This window comes from Prionailurus viverrinus, chromosome A3, assembly GCF_022837055.1.
Source record: "Prionailurus viverrinus isolate Anna chromosome A3, UM_Priviv_1.0, whole genome shotgun sequence".
NCBI classification, from domain to species: domain Eukaryota; kingdom Metazoa; phylum Chordata; class Mammalia; order Carnivora; family Felidae; genus Prionailurus; species Prionailurus viverrinus.
This window is the reverse complement of record NC_062563.1, coordinates 120,670,899-120,693,039: the sequence shown is the minus strand read 5'-3', so window position 1 is coordinate 120,693,039 and position 22,141 is coordinate 120,670,899. Positions and strand designations below refer to the sequence as shown.

Below are 22,141 nucleotides of genomic sequence, written 5' to 3'. Positions count from 1 at the left end.
TTAATATCCAAAATATATAAAGAATTTACACAACTCAACATCAGAAAAACAAATAATCCAATCTTTAAAAAGAACCTTCATGCACTGTTGGTGGGAATATAGACTGGTGCAGCCACTGTGGAAAACAATATGGAAGTTCCTCAAAAAGTTAAAAATAGAAACACCATATGATCCAATAATGCCACTACTGGACATTTACCCAAAGGAAACAAAAACATTAATTTGAAAAGATGTGCACCCCCATTTGCAGCATTACTTACATCAGCCAAGATATGGAAGCAACCTAAGCGTATCAATAGATGAATGGAAAAAGAAGAGGCAGTGTATATATACAATGGAATATTAGCCATAAAAATGAATGAGAAAAAAAAAAAAAGAATGAGATCTTACCAACATAGATGGACCTAATGGGTGTTATGCTAAGTGAAATACATCAGAGAAAGACAAATGCCACACAATTACACTTATAGGTGGAATCTAAGAAACAAAACAACTAGGGGCACATGGATGGCTCAGTCGGTTAAGCGTCCGACTGAGACGTGACCTCAGGTCACGATCTCACGGCTCGTGGGTTCGAGGTTAGAGCCTGGAGCCTGCTTCAGACTCTCTGTCTCCCTCTCTCTCTGCTCCTCCCCCATTTGTGCTCTGTCTCTCTCTTTCTCAAAAATAAATAAACATTAAAAAAATGCTTAATGAAACAACTAAACAAACAGATGGGAAGAAAAGCAGGAATAAAAAAAGAGCAGAAACAGACCCATAAATAGAACAAACTGGTAGTTGCCAGAGGGGCGGGGGGGGGGGGGAGCGGTGAGGAGGATGGGCAAAACGGGTGAAGGGGAGTGGGAGATACAAGTTTCCAGTTACGGAGTGAATAAGTCACGTGGGTGAAAGGTACAGCATAGGGAATTTAGTCAATGACGTAGTAATGGTGTTGCATGGTGACAGATGGTAGTTACCCTTGTGATGAGCCTGAATAACGTATAGAGATGTCAAATCACCACATTGTATACCTGAAACTAACGTAACGTTGCGTGTCAACTATACTTCAACAAAAAATATGTGCTATTAAGTGCAGAAAATATCAGCATAGCTACACAAATATAAAAAACAAAACAATATGCAAAAAACAGAACTTGTGAGAGTTGTAACCATCTTTGTTTCTTTAAAACCTTTTAAACCGTGTCATCGTGTTGCTGTCACTAAAAACCACCTTGCTACTAAGTGCTGTCCCTTTTCTTCTCTGAACTGCAAAATAATAGACCGTGCTCAGGATTGAGACATTTAATCACAGAATGGTATGTGACTGCTGAGTCTTCACTAACCTTGAAAGGTCAGAAAGCATCCTGGTGAAATCCATGATCGATGGGCTGGCTGGCAGCTCTGAGCCCAGCCTCTTCTCAGCAACCGGAGCCCCAGCTCCCAGCAGCTTGCTAATGGTCTCCTGCAGGGGTAGGTGAGGGAGACCAGCCCCTTAGCAGCTGTTCAAGCAGCAGGCTGGGAGAAGCTCTGCCCACCGCAGGGGGCAGATGACCCTGGGCAGGGTGGTGGGAAGCGCTGATAGTCTGACTTTTTATTTGGACTAATTCTGGTTGAGCTCTCCCATGAGTACATTCAGGCCCCATCCCAAGGTCTACTCCCAGTGGCAGATTTCCACTCTCTGCTTGTTCGTAGATGGAAGGAGAAGCGGGGCTGAAAATGCGAACCTCCTTTCACAGCCTGTGAGGTGAGGGGAGCTGTGATAACACTCTATAAGTCCTCCTGGTGGAAACGCCAGGGGCTGGTCACTCCCGGGTGAACTCGCATGAAGTGGTGTTGCTATGCCAGGAAACGCAGTCAGAGAAACACTCACCTGAGAGTCGGTTTCCCCGCAGGGAGCTCAGTGAGACAGCAGAGACATCTTTCCTTGGGGAGAGAGGGCAGAGGAGAATGTTGGTTCCCGGGATGTAATTAGAGATTCAGAGGACTTGGCTGGAGACAGGGAGCCCGCGTGGGGTACACAGGGGAATGCCTGTGACCTGGAAGAGCATTAGTGCCACAGAGATGTTGGGTGCTGTGGAGAAGAAAGCTGGGGGAAGGTGAAGAAAAGCATCTTTTTCCAAGGGAAACGATGGAAGATACGATGCCGTTGTGAAGCTTCCCTTTTCGGCCTTTGGCTCTTCCGATCCCTAGGAAGCTGGAGAATATAAATACTAGTGGTGACTGGGTGGCTCTGTGGGTTAAGCATCTGACTTTGGCTCAGGTCATGATGCCAGGTCGTGAGTTCAAACACAGCATCAGGCTCTGCACTGACCGTGTGGAGCCTGCTTGGGATTCTCTGTCTCCTTCTCTCTCTGCCCTTCCCCCAATTGCACTTTCTCACCCTCTTTCTCTCAAAATAAACAAATAAACTGACAAAAAAAAAAAAGAATATAAACCCTCTATCATTGAGTTAATTCTACCCATGAGTCTTAAAAATGGTTCTGCAAAATGAAGACGAGTAAGAAGCCAAAAAGTTGCTGACTTGCAGATAAAACTTAAAAGAGTGGTCACTGAAATGAAAAATGCAAATTTCATATATAGTCTTAAGATTACATGGTCTGTTGTGGCTGCTTCCCCCTAAGCTCAAGATCTATAATCTGGGTACTGACAGGATGCATGCAGTGGGATCAAGCTTTGGCCCTGTTAGCACCAATGGGAAATACATAATCCAGGCATGAACAACCAAAAGAAAAGAGAGGACGTTAATACACAACGTCTTTATGCTCTCTCTATAAACAATATAACTCTCAGTTCATGGCTACTAGTTTACTAAACTTTTCAGTAAACAACTCTTACTCTTGAAAAGTAAGGAACATTCAATAAATAAATACATACATACAGGGGGCACCTGGGTGGCTCGATAGGTTAAGCAGTAGACTTCGGCTCAGGTCATGATCTCACAGCCCATGAGTTCGAGCCCCACGTCAGGCTCTGTGCTGACAGCTCAGAGCCTGGAGCCTGCTTTGGATTCTGTGTTTCCCTCTCTCTCTGCCCCTTCCCTGCTGGTGGTCTCTCTCTCTCTCTCTCTCTCTCTCTCTCTCAAATAAATTAATAAATAAACATTAAAAAAAATTTTTTAATACACACATACATAAATGTGAGGAATGTATTTTATACATATTTATCTTTGAAATTTCAGTTACTAATACTGATAAAGCAAATTCAAGTCAAGGCTTAACACACAATAGTTTCTAAAGAAACTTTAGTACAACATACTAAAATTTATGGGCTGCAGCTAGTACAGCACATAGAGGGAAATTTATAAATGCCTGGATGTTCTAACCAGGCAAGAAAATAAAAGAAAGGGCATTCAGATCAGAAAGGAAGAAGTGAAGAAAAATTAGGTTCTAATTAATACTCTAAATATAAGTTTTATGGGTTCACTCATGTTCCTCAGAAAGATTTGTTGAAGTCTTAACCCCTAGACCTTAAAAGTTGACCTTATTTGGAGGCACCTGGGGCTCGGTCCATTAAGCATCTGACTTCGACTAAGGTCACGATCTCGCGGGTTCGTGAGTTTGAGCCCTGCATCGGGCTCTGCCCTGACAGTGCCGATTTTTCCCCTAGAGCCTTGGGAGAGCCTGGCCCTGCTAACACCCTGATTTCTGACTCCCAGGCTCTAGAACTGAGCGAGGATAAATTTCTGTTGTTTTAAGCCCCAGTGTGTGGCAATTTGTCACATAGTCCGAGGATAATAACACCTTCTTCCATCGACCTGAATTAAAGGACCCCCCAAGAAAGGTGGGAACCTACTGTTGGCAGAAATACACCCAAGTTCCCTGCCACATCCCTATCCCCTCTTTGGTCAGGAGCAGACCTCTGATGCTCTATATATGGCCAAGGCCTGGGGAACCAGGGCCACCCACACTAAGCAGCTCAGAAAAGTAAGTGGATTCTCTTATCGACTCTCTGACCTCCCACGTTGTGACAGACTCTGTTTGGGTATTTACTCAATATCTGTTCCCCATTTCTTCCTCAACAAACAGAGCCCCACTGCTATTCAGGGATCTACTTGTCATAAAAGATAACCCTGTCCCCAGCACTGTTCAGGGGTGACCCTGATTAGTCCAGGTCAGTGCAGTGATCCTCTTGCTGATGACTGGTTTAGGGATGATCAAGTGAGGGGAAGCCTGCTGGAGAGCTTCTGCAAATGGTTCGTCACTCTAAGCAGTGTCCCCTTCATCCATTGTACATTCACCATGAAGGCAGGACCATAGCGGGAGGAGAGCCAAGGTCAAAGCTGAGATCCTGGGGGTGCATGAGTGTACAAGTAGGAAGACTGATTTTTCCAGGTGAGAGACGGTGGTGTCTTGGCCAGGGTGGCGACAAGTTGCTGGATTCTGGATATATTTTGAAGAGAATGGCCGAAGGATTTGGAGACCAGGGATGTGGAGAATGAGTGAAAGAAAAAAAAAAAAGAGTCAAGGAAAACTCAAAAGTTTTTAACTCGAGCACAAGAATGGTTTGGTTGCCATTCACTGAGATGGAAAAGGGCCATGGGAGGAAGAGCTTTGGTGGGGAGCAGGGGCTCAGCTTTTGGAAGTTACTAAGTGTGAGATGCCACGTCTGAGCAGAGACATTGAGCAGGTGGTGAGATGTGTGTGGAGAACAGGAGAGGGGTCTGGGCTAGAGAGGCAAATGCCCATTGCCAGCATTTGGAGAGTAGTAAGGACATGGGACGGAATGAAATCACTATTGAGTGAGTCGAGAAAAGAGAAGTGGCCTGAGGCCTGAGCCAGGAGGCAGCACACAGACTGAGAAGGTACGCCTGTGTAGATAAGAAGAGAAACAACCCTCAACACAAATACGTAAGAAAAAACACGAATATATAAAGTCAATACTTCGTTTTTGTACTCAATAACTGTGAATAGCAGTAATAATAGCTTCCTACCTGCCAGGCTCTGTGCTAGGGTGTCTCTGCATATTACCAAATTTAATCCTCATAGAACCTCAGTAGGAATTTTTAAAATATTAATGAAGCAATTCCAAGGTACCATTACACAAACCAAACTCCGTAAAAATGAAACCCTGTTTAGATGGGGGCTGTGGGAGAACAGACACCCTGGAACAGGGCTGGTGGCAATCTAGCTGGAGAGGAATCTGGCGGCAGCCTGACAGGAGCTCAAAAGTCCGTACACCTGTTGACTTTATGGCAGGAGGAAAAAGTAACTCTTAACATAGGTTCATGGTAGCTCTAGCAATAACATTAAAAAAAAACAGGACAGTCAGAGAAAGACAAAAACCATAGGACTTCACTCATATGAGGACTTTAAGAGACAAAACAGATGAACATAAGGGAAGGAAAGCAAAATAATATAAAAACAGGGAGGGGGACAACACAGAAGAGACTCATAAATATGGAGAACAAACTGAGGGTTCCTGGAGGGGTGGTGGGAGGGGGGATGGGCTAAATGGGTCAGGGGCATCAAGGAACCTACTCCTGAAATCATTGTTGCACTAGATGCTAACTAATTTGGATGTAAATTTAAAAAAAATAAAAAATTAAAAAATAATACAATAATAAAATACATATGCATATATAAACTAGAAATGGAGGTGCTTGGGTGGCTCAGTTGGTTAAGCATCCAACTCTTGATTTTAGCTCAGGTCATGATCTCACAGTTTATGAGATCAATCCCTGTATCAGGCTCTGCGCTGGCAGTGCAGAGCCTGCTTGGGAGCCTCTCTCTCCCTCTCTCTCTCTCTGCCCCTCCCCTGCTCGCTTGCTCTCTGTCTCTCTCAAAATAAATAAAAAACAAACATAAAAAAAAAACAACTAGAATTGACTTAAGTCATTGTAAAACAAACTAAGGTAAATTAACAAAAAGGAATGACCATTTAACCTTTAAAAATGACAAGTGTGGGGCTGTGTTGACGTAGGTAATGTGATCTGTCTTGGTTAAGGATTGCTTCCTGTTGAGGGTGGGCTCCAGCCAGTTAGCTTAAATAAAGGAAAATGTATTGGGAGACTAGGAAGCTTTATTGAGAGGTTTATCTTTGGGATCCCAAGAATAACAACTAGACCCAAGTGTCTCGAAGACAGGGACAAGCCCTGGAAGGTCATCAGGTACAAGGCCAAGCATCTGAGTGGTGACATTCTCTCCTTGACCAAACTCCAGCCAGGCTCCTCTGAGCCTGTTCTCAACCAGGCCTCAATCTTGGCCTAGAAACTCTCAAACAAACACACTAACATAGTCTCGAACAAACACACTAACATCTCGAGGCCACATCCTAGGGATGACCAGAGGCCCCACCTAAGGTGCCTGCCTAAGAACTCTCAAGGCTGCCCAAGGAATATGCTGTTTGTTCCAGCCAACACCTGAAGTCAGAGCCCCTGTCTCTTAGTGTCTGTGGGAAGATAGGGATCTCACTTTGATAAGTGAGCTTTCTAACTTTGTTAGTTTTTAACGCTGGTACGTTTTCTGACAAGAGCCAGAGAAGTTGAAATGCTACATGCAAAATACACTTTTACCAAATTCTGTTCTTTCTGTAAAATTTCTTGTGCTCATAGTTTTTAAAATGCATTTCTGAACAGTGATTTAGTGGGCTCCACGGAGGTATAAAGGGTGAAATGTTCCACCCCCCGTGGGTTGTGTGTGAATAGGGACTAAGACAAGGTGTCGGATTTGGAGGAGCCAAAAGAACCAAGAGGAGGCTGCGTGGCAACTAATGTGAGGCCAGTAATTCTGTGTGGAAGGAAACTGTCCCCACCCCCCACTCCCACATTGCCAATTTCTGGTCTCTGTGGTCCTTTGTACACGACTCCTACCTACGCTCTTTCTCCATGAAACTGTTATTTTGTTAGCGGAGCCACATGAGGGGCTTGTAACAGTAAAGAAGAGAGAAGGGTGATGCAGGACTGCAGGCTGCTAAATAATGTGTTTTCATGACTTTTCTCCTCTGCCTGGAACACGGATTTCTTCTTCTCTGTGAAATTCCTGTACAGCCTTCAAAGCCCAGATCAGATATTTCCCGAATGGAGTTATCTCTAATCCGCTGATCGGGATTAGTCCCTGTGCCCCGTCTTCCTAGGCAAGTTTGATCCTTCTACTACAGAATTTTATGTATGGTTTTATAATTCATTGTGTACACATCTGCCTTTCCTCAAGGTCAGGGACTATACTTCATTATCTTTGGCTCCCTGGTATCAGTGCAGTTCTTGGCAAATCCAAAGTGCTCAGTAAGTGCTTGGTGACTAATTGAATTCCTTGTGTATATTCCTTTGCTCATTTATTCCTTATAGATTCCTCAATTGGCTGTGAGGAAATCAATATCAGGACTAGTTTACATTGGTCTTTCCGGATCAATCTGGTCTTTCCAGATCGATGCAGCACCTCTCAGCTGGAGGCACAGAGGCATGGGGGGGGCTCCCTTTCATGTTTCCTGAGGAGAGACTTCAAAGCAAGGCAGGATGCAGAGGATGTGATGTTACGTAGAAGTTAGAGAAAAAGGAGATCAGATGTCTGCTCTTATGTGACCTTCCTTCCCTACACAGCTGCATTATTCCCTCCTTCTTTCCAAATCGAGTCCTGCTCTACAACCAGATGGAAGAGGTGGAACCAGAAGAAGGATTCATACATTTTCCTGTCGTGGGGTTGAGATGAAAACATTCATGCATCAGTTTCCTATTGCTGCTATAACAAAGTATAAAACTTTGGTGGCTTAAAACAACACAAAATGATTTTATAATCATTATCTAGTTCAAGGGGTTAGATGTCTAAAATGAGTTCTACAGGGCTAAGATCAAGGTCTGCACGGCTGTTTTCTTCTGGAGGCTCTCAAAGAGGATTCATTGCCTTTCCAACTTTTAGAGGCTACCCTCAGTCCTTGGCCCACATCACATTGTCTTTTTCCCTCTGCTTCCATCATCCTATCGTGTTCTACCCATTGGATCCAGTACCTCCCTCTTACAAGGACTCTTGGGATTGCATGGGGCCCACCCAGATAATCCAGAAGCATTTCCCCAGCTCAAGCTCCTGAACTTAATCACACTTGCAAAGTCCGTCTGCCCTTTTGTCTGTCACGTAAAGCAACACCACTTCCATGGATTAGGGTGTGGACATCTCAGGGGCCCATTAGTCAACCTGTTACAACCCGCTGAAGGTGAGACTTCACCATTACAAAATCCTGCCTGTCCACAAAGCCCTTACCTGACACTTGTCACCTCCTTAACCATTATAGCAAATCAAGGACACAGTGGACTCTCTGATGGCATATGTAATTTAACAGTGCCGGGAAATAATTGTAGGACTCAAACCAGCCCAAGGGAAACATAACAGCTTCAGAGCTAAGTGCCTCTGCTGAAAACAAGCATGCATACATTTAGGGTTCACACTATTTTTTTGAGAGAGACATAGAGAGAATGAATAGGAGAGGGCCAGACGGAGAGGGAGAAAGAGAATCCCAAACAGGCTCCCTGCCCAGCATAGAGCCGGACACGGGGCTCAATCCCACAACCCTGGGATCATGACCTGAGCTGAAATCAAGAGTCAGACGTTAAACGACTGAGCCACCCAGGCACCCCTGAATACATTTGAAAATATATGTGTACTGCTAACTTTCCACGCATTAAAGGATACATGAGAATGAAAGACCTAGCATTTGAGTTCCCCTGCATCAACAGAATTGGATTAATGAAATAATAGGAAATAATTTTAACAGTAATACATGACATGAGTTCACACCATGAAGGAATGGGATGTAGTACAGACAATTGCTCATACATCATATCCCCTGCAGAAGTAAGAGAGCACATTGCGATGTGAAGGTTGTGAGAGCCCAGAGTGATGTCCTGTCAGGCCCGTGCAGCTGTCACACAGCAGCCCCACCTTTGGGGGCAGGGGAGAGACAGTGAGCTCCATCCCATGGCATCACCCCATCTGCCACTCTGGTCTCTTCATGCCAAGCAGACCTGCTTTCTTCTCCAGGAAGCACCTACCCTGCTTGGCTCACAGCTGGGACCACCTGCTCATTTGGACAGTGTTTCAGGTCTATTTCCTTGTTTTGTTCCATCTCCATCTCCCAGAGCAGACCTGGCTTCCCCCCCTGCAGTGCGGTTCCCAGTCAAGGAAGATGGAGTCATGTGTCCCATTGCTCCCCCTAAATAAAGCATCGTGGCTTCAGCCATCTGTGCTAGAAACGGTGGTGTGCTTGCTTCTCTAACCAGCCAGGCTCCTGGTCTGTAGTATCTGGCACCACTCACCGATGCACATCCACGGCCTGACGGATGACCACACAACTGCCTCAAGCATAACACCTTTTAAAGAATCGGAGAGCTCTAGGGGCGCCTGGGTAGCTCTGTCTGCTAAGCAACAGACTCTTGGTTTTGGCTCAGATCGTGATCTCTCGTGAGTTCGAGCCCCACGTGAGGCTCCGCACTGACAGTGAGGAATTTGCTTGGGATTCTCTCTCTCCCTCTCTGTCTGCCTTTCCCCTGCTTGTGCTCTCTCTCTCTCTCTCAAAATAAATAAATAAACTTAAAAAATAAAAAATAAAAAAAGAATCGAAGAGCCCTAAAAAATAAGAGGATCTGTGTAAAGAACACTAGCTTCCTCCCCGCGAACAACTGTATGTGCGTGTAATTAACAGTCACGCTCCCTAGCAGGGCAGCTGCCAAGACTCCTGGTTTATCTAACAGCAGGCATCCTGCTCCCCCATTTTCGGATGCAGGGGTCCACGTCGCGGTCCGGCCTGCGGCAGAAGTGCCGAGCAAGGTCCTCAGCTGGGCTCTGCCTCACCTTGCTCCTCCCCTCAGTGGACGCTGCATTTTTGTCTCTGCCTGTTGTTACCAGGCCAGCCTGGTCCTGCCTGCTGTTCATCCTGGTATGTCTGCCGCACTCCAGCCTGGCATGGCTCAGAGGCTATTGGCTCTCAGCCAGGTCTCGTCCATCTGTCTCTCCTGAGCTCGCACGATAGACAACAGGACCCACCACCCCATACCATGCAGGGAATGGGAACACATGGGACGCAGAAACGGCCATCACCAGCTCCGCTGGGGAAGCGTACGTGCTCACTGCTCCGTCTTGTCTGGCAGCCCAACCTTGCCGGGTCTGAATCTCGGGTCACCACACAGCAGCTTTGTGATTTGAATCTCTCAGGGCCTCAGTTTCCTCACTCATACCATAGGGATGATACGGTAAAACCCCACCAGAAGGTGACAAGTAGGTCACAAAGAGGTCAAGCTTGTAGAACGCAAGGGCACGATTCCGAGAAAGTAATGAAATACTTGGATTTTGGGGTCCTGGCGACATGAGCTAAGTCCTTTCCAGTCTCAGCCGTGGTTTGGTGCCATCTGAGTACTGTTTACTCTGGTTTAAATATTGATGGGGACAGAGATGGGTCCTGCGGCTGTCTGGCTAAAGTTCCCAGGACAGGAGCAATAATTCCAGGAATGTCCTCATCAGCTGGCGCCCAGAGTGTCTTTTGGACCCAGGGAAATTTGGCTGGGAGAACACTGAAGACACAGAGACTCACTCTCTGCCTCCCCATTTCCCCGGAGGGAGTTGTGGCCCTTCCCACAGGGGCAGGTCGGAAGAACTGTAGCTCATCCGTTTGAAAGAAGAGCCTGGGGTAAGGTCAGGACCCAGGAGAAAAACAATTATGCCACACCTGAATTTGCTCTATTATAGAGTTTTACTTTAACGCCTATCCCATTAGTGTTGTTGTGAACATGCCAGAGTGCTTGGCATGCGGCATTTGCTCAATAAATCATGCATTCATCCCCCAAATGCTTATTAAACACCTACTATGTCCCGGCACTATACCGGATCCTAGGACTATGGCAATAAATAAGAAAAATGCATATTGTTCTTGCCCTTGAAAGCTTATAATTTAGCAGAAATAACAGCTTGGAGCCATGCCTTGGAAGCTATGAAGGTATTATCATATTTCTTCTAAAATATCCTCTTTTCCTAAACATTTTTTAAAAGTTAATATCTTATATGTATATTTTGGAACAGAATATTCCATCCTCCTCCCTAAAGGAGTGGTTCTCAACAGGGGTCAGTTTTGTGCCCAGGGGACATCTGGCAAAGTCTGAAGCCATTTTTTGATGTTTGTTGTTATAACCTGGGGGTGAGGGGCATGCTACTGGCACGTAGTGGGTGGAGGTCAGGGCTGCTGAGCTACAATGCACAGGACACCCCCCAGCACAGACTAGCTGACCCGAAACTTCAATATGCCAATGTTGAGAAACCAGGGTCTAGAGGGGACCTGCTTAGTCCACGATCAGTTATTTTGGGCCATAAAGGGAGAGAAACACATTTCATCCTTCCAAGTCTTAGAAAAACTAGCCCTTCTGTTCCAGACTCTATGACACTTGCCCGTGTTGGAGAAGGTTCTTAGGGTTTTTCAATCCAGAAGCATAAGCCTCTCAGGGACAGAAAGAATGGACCCGGGAATCTGTTTACAGAGCACTCAGCACTATAACTATATTCTGTGTGTTATATTTGACTGATTCTCTTACAGAAATGAGTTTTCTGGGGCACCCGGGTGGCTCAGTTGGTTGAGCATCGACTCTTAGTTTCAGCTCAGGTCATGGTCTCAGGATTGTGGGACTGAGGCCCGCGTCTGCATGGAGCCAGCTTAGGATTCTCTCTCCCTCTCTCTCTCTCTCTCTCTCTCTTCCTCTGCCCCTCTCCCCTGCTCCTGTGCACACACTCTCTCTAAAATAAAAATAAAATAATTAAGTTTTCAAACAAATATTCCTGGAAAAGGCCTTGTCTTTTTTACCCTTTGAACACCCCACCAAGATATGCAAATTATCCAAATTACCTCAAGGGCACTGAACCCAACTTTTCAGTTCATTTGGCTTTCTTTCTTTTTCAAAGTGTTTTAAAAGCTTGTCTGGGCATACTTAATCCAATTTGGTCTTTAAGGCAGCCCAGACTTCTAGAGTGACTGGTTTTTGATCTGGTAGTTTTCTCATATCTGTGCAGCAAAGCAATACAATTCTGGACAAAGCAGAGGATAAGGAAGAGTGAGGCAAAATAACAGGAAGCCAGAAGGAGAGGGAGAGATGAAGGAAGGAGCGAAGGCAAGAGTGGGTCACACACACACACACACACACACACACACACACACACACAGAGAGAGAGAGAGAGAGAGAGAGAGAGAGAGAGAGAGAGAGGAGACAAACCAAAGAACTAAGGGGTTAACAAGCCCAGGAAGAATGGAGATGGCCAATCTTAACCTTCTCAGCTTCAAAAAGCCCTAGATCCCATCAACTGATGAATGGATAAAGAAATTGTGGTTTATATACACAATGGAGTACTATGTGACAATGAGAAAGAATGAAATATGGCCCTTTGTAGCAATGTGGATGGAACTGGAGAGTGTTATGCTAAGTGAAATAAGCCTTACAGAGAAAGACAGATACCATATGTTTTCACTCTTATGTGGATCCTGAGAAACTTAACAGAAACCCATGGGGGAGGGGAAGAAAAAAAAAAAAAAGAGGTTAGAGTGGAAGAGAGCCAAAGCATAAGAGACTTAAAAACTGAGAACAAACTGAGGGTTGATGGGGGGTAGGAGGGAGGGGAGGGTGGGTGATGGGTATTGAGGAGGGCACCTTTTGGGATGAGCACTGGGTGTTGTATGGAAACCAATTTGACAATAAACTTCATATATTGAAAAAAAAAAAAAAGCCCTAGATCCTCACCTCAGCTTGCTCCTTTGCCTTCTGAAGTGCTTTCCGGAAGCACTGTGTTGGGTTCTAGCCTACTTCCCTCTCCTCCGGTTTTCGGGTAGAGGTGGGAGCTCCTGACTCGTTCACAGCTGGGCTCTGCAGCAGAATCCTGTGTTGAAACAGCATATGCATCGGGAAGGGAAGAAGGATGCACACATGAAATGCAAGACTGTCTTGCCATTTCCATTCACCTTATCCTAGCGGATTATCAGTACTGTTACTGATGAAGCCTGAATAGCCATGAGTGAGTACCACGCATGTCCCCACTCCTCTGGTTAGATGATGATTCAAACTATGATGTGAACCCTTTGAACTCTGTATTTCATGTCCCATATGCTGAACAAGCTACGTACCTTTTCTAAGAAATGAGATTTGATTTTATAACGTGCAAACATGTGATCTGAAACATGCCGACCATTTTTTCCAATGCAGTGTTTTACTTGGAACTTGTCACAGATGTGCTGTTACAGATTCTTTGATAAAACAATTTATCTGGGCTTATTTGCAGATGTTATGCCTCTATCACACAGCCATCCATGACAGCCAGTGACAAATTGATAAGAATTATTTATAATGCTGGTGGCTAACAGAATTGTGTGTTCTATGAAGCATCATTCCTCACTTTAAACATTTGTGTTACTGGCTGGTGCTAGGTGTGCTATGGTACCTCCTTGATGTAAACAAGAATTTAGCAAAAGCTTCCTGAGACTGTATTTCATGGCTTAAACTTGCCCTTGACAATATTAGTCTTCAGTAATGACACTCAACCCCAAAGCTTACTGGTACAAGCACATGTCTTGACCAAAGTATCTTTCTCCCCTTGAGTTTTTCTAACTTTGGTTTTGAATTCACCTCTTAGGGACTCAGTGAGGGTTTCTTCAGGTTTCCTTACAGCATGATATTTAACAAACTCCCCACATGCCTCGCACATGTGCTCAGTAAACATTTGCTAGATGGAAGAACAGGAGGACTTTGCAAGGTAGGTTATCAATATATGATGTGACTGCCTGTCAAGTTGCACTGCCCCGAGGGCCATTCCTTGTCCCACGTCTCCCATCCAGGCATTTCCAGGAGCAAGAGATCTCTCATCAGGCCAGCTTCCTTCCAGTTCTAAATGCCAGCACTATGCTAGAAAGGGAAGCACTTCCTGGGCAGCCCAGACATTCCTCAATCCACTAGCATGTCTCTTCTGTTCGCATTTGTCTCCAGGCCCATCCCATGAAAGCCCAAGCCAGGGAGAGGAATGGAAATGATGAGGCCTGAAAAGTCTTCACTCTTTGTTCTTCTGACGGGTGATGGGATAATTAGTCCCAATGAGATGCGGCCTCTCCCAGACTATATTTAGTCTAATTGTAGAGCTTCTTTCCCCTGGAGGAGCCTGGGATTCCTCCAGGAGATCATAATGCCAGAAAAGGAGCAAAATCAAGCAGGCGGCCATGGTCATGGTGGGGCCTGCCCTCCCTTTCTCAGAAGGGAGGCAGCGGTGGGCTTGGGTCCAGGATTCAGGAAATGGGGTTCCGCTCCAACTCTGCTACCAACTAGCTGTGTGACTGAGGACCTTTTATCCCCTCAAAGCCTCAGATTTTCACATGTTACATAAGCATGATAATCTCTACCTAACAGGAGAGTAATGAGGATGAAATGTGTTATGTTTTGTAAAGCACTTCATAAACTGTAGGTGTGTGATATAAATGTAGGTGTGTCGCCGTAAGTAGTAGAAGTGCCTGGATTTCCCCCTTCACAAAGGGCCAGTGCCCACTGAACACTGACATGGGAGGCTCTGTCCTACTTATGAAGTAAGCGTGCCATCATCTTCTCACCCTTCTTCCCCTCCAGGACTACAGCATCCCAATCCTCAACTCATGGTTTGTGCTCAGTAAATATTTGATTACTAATAATACTATTTACAATTAAAATTTTAAACTAGAGAGGTACTGACTCAACAAACACTAGAGATAACTGTATATTTAGTTGTCTAAATATACATTTTGCAAATAAATTGATGAGAGGTGAATACTTTTTTCATTCCCAAGTACACTGAAAGCAGTACATAATACTGGTATGCCTTTGTTTATCCCTTCAGCTGTACCGTTTTAAATTTGATAATTTTAATATAATTTGACATCAAATGAAATATAATTTGAAGTCAGACCACTTACTGAACTCTTCCTTCTCTTGATGGCGCTTCAAAAACACTTCCTTCCCCTTGCTTTTCCATCTGTCCTATTTCCTCAGTTCTTGAAAGTAAAAGAAGAGAACTTTAAAATTGCATCTAAAGAATTCTCTATGATTCAACATACATGTACATATGCAGAGCTGAGAAAGACATTTGAAATCTATGGAGTTTTTTCTCCAACTCACCTGGTGGTAAATCTCCTATTCCAATACACACACAGATTTGCTGTACTCGATACCCTGGATCTCAGTGTTTTGAACTTTTTCTTCAACCTAATGAGCACCTGCAATCCATAATTATTGGGTAATAATGTACTTTCCCTTCCAGGTAGCTCATCCTCTCCGCCCAACCCCCCCACCCCCACCCATCCTGCCAACCTCAGACAATGGGACTGAAGCTTATTGCCCGAGGGAAGAGAAAGATGAACTCTGGCTAAAACAAAGAAATTATGGCTCTGCTTTGCACTTCAAGTTAGACTTTTTAAAAGTTCACAGTGAGACAATAGTCTTGAAAGCCAGAATTTTTTGAAAAATAAAGAGGTATTTCTCAGAAATTCTAAACTAGGTTTTCTACATAAAAAGAAACAATGCCTTTTAGAGAAGTGACCATAGAATAAGCCACAGAGAGCACAGATTCCTGCCACATATGGAGGAGGAAATCCTTCCACCAGAGTGGGAATGAGCTGGGAATGAGAAACAGAAAGGCAGGGTCTCATCTTGCCTCACCTGAGTGTCAAAACTGCACAGCAAAACACTAGGTAGTATGGGAGAGGTTAAGAATATCAAGACTGGAGGGGCACCTGAGTGGCTCAGTTGGTTAAGAATATCAAGACTGGTGTCCTGATTCCCCACTGAGTGTGAGGATACTGATTACCTCTCTCAGACAAACTTTGGCTTTGGATTGGTTAGCAATGGTTGAGGGAGGTGCCTAATGTAGGTGGGCCTGGCATCAGCCTCCTAAGATACCAACTATATACAGCTGATCCTTGAAGCAGGAAATGGGGAGTATTAGGGGCACTGACTGCCCTCCCCGTCAAAAATTCACGTTTAACTTTTGATTCCCCAAAACTTAATTGCCTACTGTTGACCGAAAACCTTACCAACATCATAGTCAATTAACATATATTTTGCATACTGTATGTATTAGATACTGTATTCTTATAATAAAGTAAGCTAGAGAAAAAAATGTTAAGAAAATCACAAAGAACAGAAAATTCTGTTACAGTACTGTAAAAAATCAGCATCTAAATGTACTCGTGCAGTTCAAACCCATGTGGTTCATGGGTCCACTATAATGGAGAGTGTTATAGAACAGACTTCTCAAACTCTTTGATCTTTGGAAGGCAGACCAAGTATCTACTGAGCCTGTTTCTCTGGGGTGAGGTTTTCAAATTCTTTGGTTTCAAGATCCCTTGACATTCTTACATATTACTGAGGACCCCAAAGAGCTTTAATATATATTGCTATAAGGATTTACTATATTAGAAAATAAAATTAAGAAATGCTTAACATATTAATGTTTTAGGGGCATCTTGGAGGCTCAGCCAGTTAAGCATCTGACTTCAGCTCAGGTTATGATCTCGCAGTTTGTGGGTTCGAGCCCTGCATTGGGCTCTGTGCTGATAGCTCACAGCCTGGAGCCTGGTTCAGATTCTGTATCTCCCTCTCACTCTGCCCCTCCCCAACTCACACTCTGTATCTCCCTCTCTCTCTCAAAAATAAACATTACAAAACTAAAAACATAATAACTTTTTAAAAGATAAATTCATTGATGTTAATATACTTTTTGTACAAAATTACTATTTTCCAAAAAAATTTTAAATGTAGTGAGAAGATGAAACAAAAATAATATAAAAACAGCGAGAGGGACAAAACAGAAGAGACTCATAAACATGGAGAACTGAGGGTTACTGGAGGGTTTGTGGCGGGGGGGGGGGATAGGCTAAATGGGTAAGGGGCACTAAGGAATCTACTCCTGAAATCATTGTTGCACTATATGCTAACTAATTTGGATGTAAATTAAAAAAAAAAATTAAAATAAAAGAAACTTCTGGTTGCCCCTCTAAAAAAAGAAAAGAAAAAAAATGTAGTGAGAAGAATGGCATTACTTTATATATATATTTTTTGCCAATGTCTTTAATGTCAAGGTTAATAGAAAGCTGGATTCTTTTATTTGATCCTGCATTAAATTTGTCATGAAAAATTGTTGTGGTTGAAGAACGTGAACAATCCAGCCTCATGAAGGATAAGAGAAGTATCTAAATAAAATTTAGATAACTGTGGATATCCTACTTTGATACTACATCAAAAGTCAACAAGTGTTAGTTTTGTAATGGTTAGTTGCAATGGAGAATCTAAAACCACATTATTGGGGTGCCGGGCTGGTTCAGTCAGTAAAACATGTGACTCTTAATCTTGGGGTTGTGAGTTTGAGCCCCACGTTGAGTATACAGATTGCTTAAAAATAAATAAATAAAACTACATTATCAGTAAACTTTTTATTCTCTATTACACTAAAGTTTATGGATCTATTTTGCACTTTGAATGGATCATTTACCCATTCATAATTTTGTGACATCATTGTCATTTGTGAAGTATTGTTTCACTGGGTTATGTAGATATTATAAATGTTGACACATATCACTATACAGTGTCAAATATATCTATGTCTATTTATATTTAGCTAGCTAGCTTAGTATTTTTGGTTTTTTTAGAAGTCTTTAAGTTTTGGGAAGCTGTCAAGCTCATGGTGGCAGATATACTTTTTCCAAAATTCTTTCACTCAAAAGCTCAAATTTTATCATTATCAACAAATATCATCAATTATATTTTTTAACTTTTTAGATTTTTCTTTTTTTAAGTTTATTTTTTTTTATTTTGAAAGAAAGAGAGAAAGCAGGAGAGGGGCAGAGAGCAAGACAGAATCCCAAGCAGGCTCCACGCTGTCAGCACAGAGCCTGATGCAGGACTTGAACTCATGAGCTGTGAGATCAAGACCTGAGTCGAATTCAGACACTTAACCAACTGAGCCACCCAGGCACCCCTCAATTATTTTTTTAAGTAAGCTCTATGCCCAATGTGGGGCTTAAACTCAGGACCCCAATCAAGAGTTGCATTCTCCACTGACTGAGCCAGTCAGGCACCCTAATACACTTATTTTTCTTAAGTGACAGGTTCAATTTGTTCATTTTCAAGAAAATTCCCAAGGGGCGCCTGGGTGGTGCAGTCGGTTAAGCGTCCGACTTCAGCCAGGTCACGATCTCGCAGTCCGTGAGTTTGAGCCCCGCGTCGGGCTCTGGGCTGATGGCTCGGAGCCTGGAGCCTGTTTCCGATTCTGTGTCTCCCTCTCTCTCTGCCCCTCCCCCATTCATGCTCTGTCTCTCTCTGTCCCAAAAATAAATAAACGTTGAAAAAAAGAAAATTCCCAAATCTGAATAACCATAGTTTTTCTGTCATATTCATAAATGATTTTTCTTCCTTTTTTTCCCTTTGACCACCTTCATTCATTTCTTTTTTTAAATAGTAATTTTTAAAAAACTTTTATTTATTTATGAGAGAGAGAGAAAGAGAGACAGAGAGACAGAGGTGAGTGGGGAAGGGGCAGAGAGAGAGGGAGACACAATCCACAGGCTCCAAATACTGAGCTATCAGCACAGAGCCAATGTGGGACTCAAACTCAGGAGCTGTGAGATCATGACTCAAGCCAAAGTTGGACACTTAACTGACTGAGCCACCCAGGTGCCCCACCTTCACTCATTTCTTAAACATGAAAAAAGCGGGTAGATCAGCTCATCACTCAAATAACTACACCAATGATTTTTCTCAAAATAACTACTGTTCTTCAGTATGCAGAAGTATTTTATGTGTAAACTCCCCATTTTGTCACACATACTAAAATGACAGGCATTCAGGGATCATGATTTAAAATGAATCATAGGCTTGGGTTGCTGGGTGGCTCAGTCAGTTTAGCATCCATCCGACTATTGGTTTCAGCTGAGATCATGACCTCACCTTTCATGAGTTTGAGCCCTGCATCGGGCTCCATGCTCACATTACAGAACCTGCGTGGGATTCTTTCTCCCTCTCTCTCTCTCAAAGTAAACAAACTTAAACAAATAAAAATAGAATGAATCATAGGCTTAAATGTAAAACACAAAACTATAAAACTCCTAGAAAATGACATAGGATAAAGTCTAGGTGACTTTGTGTATGATGACAACTTTTTTAGATAAAACACCAAAGACACAATCCATGAAATAAATAATTATTATTATTATCTGGACTTAATTAAAATTAAAAACTTCTGTTCTGTAAAAGACACTGTCAAGAGAATGATGAGACAAGCCACAAACTGGGAGAAAATATTTGCAAAAGACATATTTGACAAAGGAATGTTATCCAAAATATATAAAGAACTTTTTTTTTAAGTTTATTTATTTAGAGAGAGAGGGAGAGAGAGAGAGAGCATGAGCAGGGGAGAGGCAGAGAGAGACGCAGGGCTCAAACTCAGGAACTGTGAGGTTAACACCTGAGCTGAAATTCAGAGTCAGATGCTTAACTGACTGAGACACCCAAGCACCCTGAAATATACAAAGAACTCTTAACAATTAGAAAATTAACAATCTGATTAAGAAATGGGCAAAGGGCTTTACAGACACCTCACCAAAGGAGACATACAAATGGCAAATAAGCATATGAAACGATGCTCAATGTCGTATGTCATAAAGGACATGCAAATTAAAACGAGATTGGGATGAGCACTGGGTGTTGGGTGTAAGAGATGAATCATGAGAATCTACCCCCAAAACCAAGAGCACCCTGTATATACTGTATGTTAGCCAAATTGACAATAAATTATATTTTAAAAAGTGAGATACTTTTTTTTTTAATGTTTATTTATTTTTGAGAGAGAGAGAGAGAACATGAGCAGGGGAGGGACAGAGAGAGAGGGAGACACAGAATCCGAAGCAGGATCCAGGCTCTGAGCTGCTGGCACAGAGCCTGACTCAGGGCTCAAACTAATGAACCATGAGGTCATGACCTGAGCCAAAGTCAGACACTCAACCAACTGAGCCACCCAGGCCCCCCACTGCTACACACTTATTAGAATCATTAAAAATCAAAAAACACTAACAACACTGAATGCTGGCAAGGATGAGAGGCAACAGGGACTCTCACTCATTGGTGATGGGAATGCAAAATGGTACAGCCACTTTGGAAGACAGTTTGACAATTTCTATAAAACTAAACATACTGTTACCACACAATCCAGTGGTCATGCTTCTTGCTGTTTACCCAAATGAGCTGAAAACTTATATCCACATAAAAACTTGCACAGTGATGTTAATAACAGCTTTATTCATAATTGCCAAAACTTGGAAGCAACCAAAATGCCCTTCAGTAGGGAAATGGACAAAATAAACTGTGGTCTATCCAGACAATAGAATATTATTCAGAGCTATAAGAAATGAGCTATCAAGCCATGCAAAGACATGAGGAAACTTAAATGCGTATTATGGAGGGGTGCCTGGCTAGCTCAGTCAGAAGAGCAAGCAACTCTTGATCTCAGGGTTGTCAGTTTGAGTCCCATATTGGGTGCAGAGATTGCTTAAAAGTAAAATCGTTAAGGGTGTGTGGGTGGCTCAGTAGGTTAAGCATCTGACTCTTGGTTTCAGCTCAGGTCATGTTCTCATGGTTCTTGAGTTTGAGCCCCACTTCAAGTCTCACTTCAAACCCTACTTTGAGCTCCATGTTGAGCCCCATGGGCAGCACAGAGCCTGTTTGGGATTCTGTCTCCCTCTCTCTCTGCCCCTCCCTGTCTTGAGCGCTCTCTCTCTCTCTCTTTCAAAATAAATAAACGTTAAAAAAAATTGTTTAATAGAAACATTTTCATTTCTTTTGCTTATTTTAGGTTTGTTATTCTTTGTCTAATGTCTTAACATGGAGGCTGTTGTCAATAATTTGATAACTTTATTCTTTTTTAAAATGTTGAGTACTATGAATTTCCCCCTAAGTACTGCTTTAGTAGCATCCCAACAATTCTGATATGTTGTTTAATTTCTATTCAGTTCAAACTACTTTCTAATTTTGATTGATTTCTTTGACCCACGTGGGATATGCTATCTGGTTTCCAAATATTTGAAGACTTTTCAGATATCTTTCTCCTAATGGATTTCTATTTTAATTCCATTATAGTCAGAGAACATACTTTGTGTGACTTGAATCAGTCTGACTATATACTGAGCCTTGTTTTACAGCCCATAAATATAGCCTATATTCTGCATACTTTTGAAAAAAAAATGTGTATTCTGCTGCTGAGGAAGTGTACCATAAATGTCAATTACATCAAATTGGTTGATAAAGGTGTTTATGTATTCCATATGTTTACTTATTTTTCTGTATACTTGCTCTATTGAGAGAGAAATATTGAAATCTTTAACTACAATGATAGATTTCTCTCTCCTTTCAGTTCTATTAGTTTTTGACTCATGTATTTTATAATAGACTTTTAAGAGCAGCTTTAGGTTCACAGCAAAACTGAAGGGAAAGGACAGAGTTAACGTATACCCTCTGCTTCCACACATCCCCAATTATCAGCACCCTATACCAGAGTGGTACATTTTTTTAAATCAATAAATCTACATTGACACATCATTACCACCCAAAGTCCATAGTTTGCATTAACGTTGTAGCTTCTATGGGTTTTAACAAATGTGTAAGGACATGTATCTACCATTATAGTATCCTACAGAATGACTTCACTGCTATAAAAATCCTCTCTGCTCCACCTATTCATCTCTCTCTCCCCTTGACCACTGATCTTTTTATTGTCTCCATTGTTTTGCCTTTTCCAGAATGTCACATAGTTGGAATCACACAGTATGCAAACTTTTCAGGTTGGCTGTTCTCAGTAATATGCACTTTTTAAAGATTTTATTTTTATTTTTTTAATGTTTATTTATTTTGATGGGGGGAGGGGCAGAGAGAGAGAGAGAGAGAGAGAGAGAGAGAGAGAGAGAGAGAGAATCCCAACCAGCTTTATAAATGTTTTTAAGTCAGGTAATATTTGTCTTCCAACTTTGTTTTTCACCTTCAAATTTGGTTAGGCTATTTGTCCTTTGATATCCATATGAATTATCTGAGATCAGCAAAGATGTCCATTATAAGAATTCTACTCTTCACTAGAATTGCTTAATACCAGGCAGGCGGATGGTTAATGGTTTGCTTATTTTCAAAAGGGACTCACCCTTGTTGCCACCAATT

The 22,141-nt window shown here is 42.7% G+C and overlaps 1 long non-coding RNA gene across 1 annotated transcript; it reads right to left on the bottom strand.

Moving 5' to 3' along the window:
- Window positions 1-2,133: 2,133 nt before the first annotated feature.
- LOC125162600 (uncharacterized) lies at window positions 2,134-15,131 on the bottom strand. Its single transcript, XR_007151094.1, has 4 exons — window positions 15,065-15,131; window positions 14,863-14,940; window positions 12,677-12,812; window positions 2,134-2,173 (listed from the first exon to the last, which is right to left on the bottom strand). It is a non-coding gene; the product is annotated as an uncharacterized LOC125162600 (long non-coding RNA).
- Between the last annotated feature and the right edge of the window lie 7,010 nt (window positions 15,132-22,141).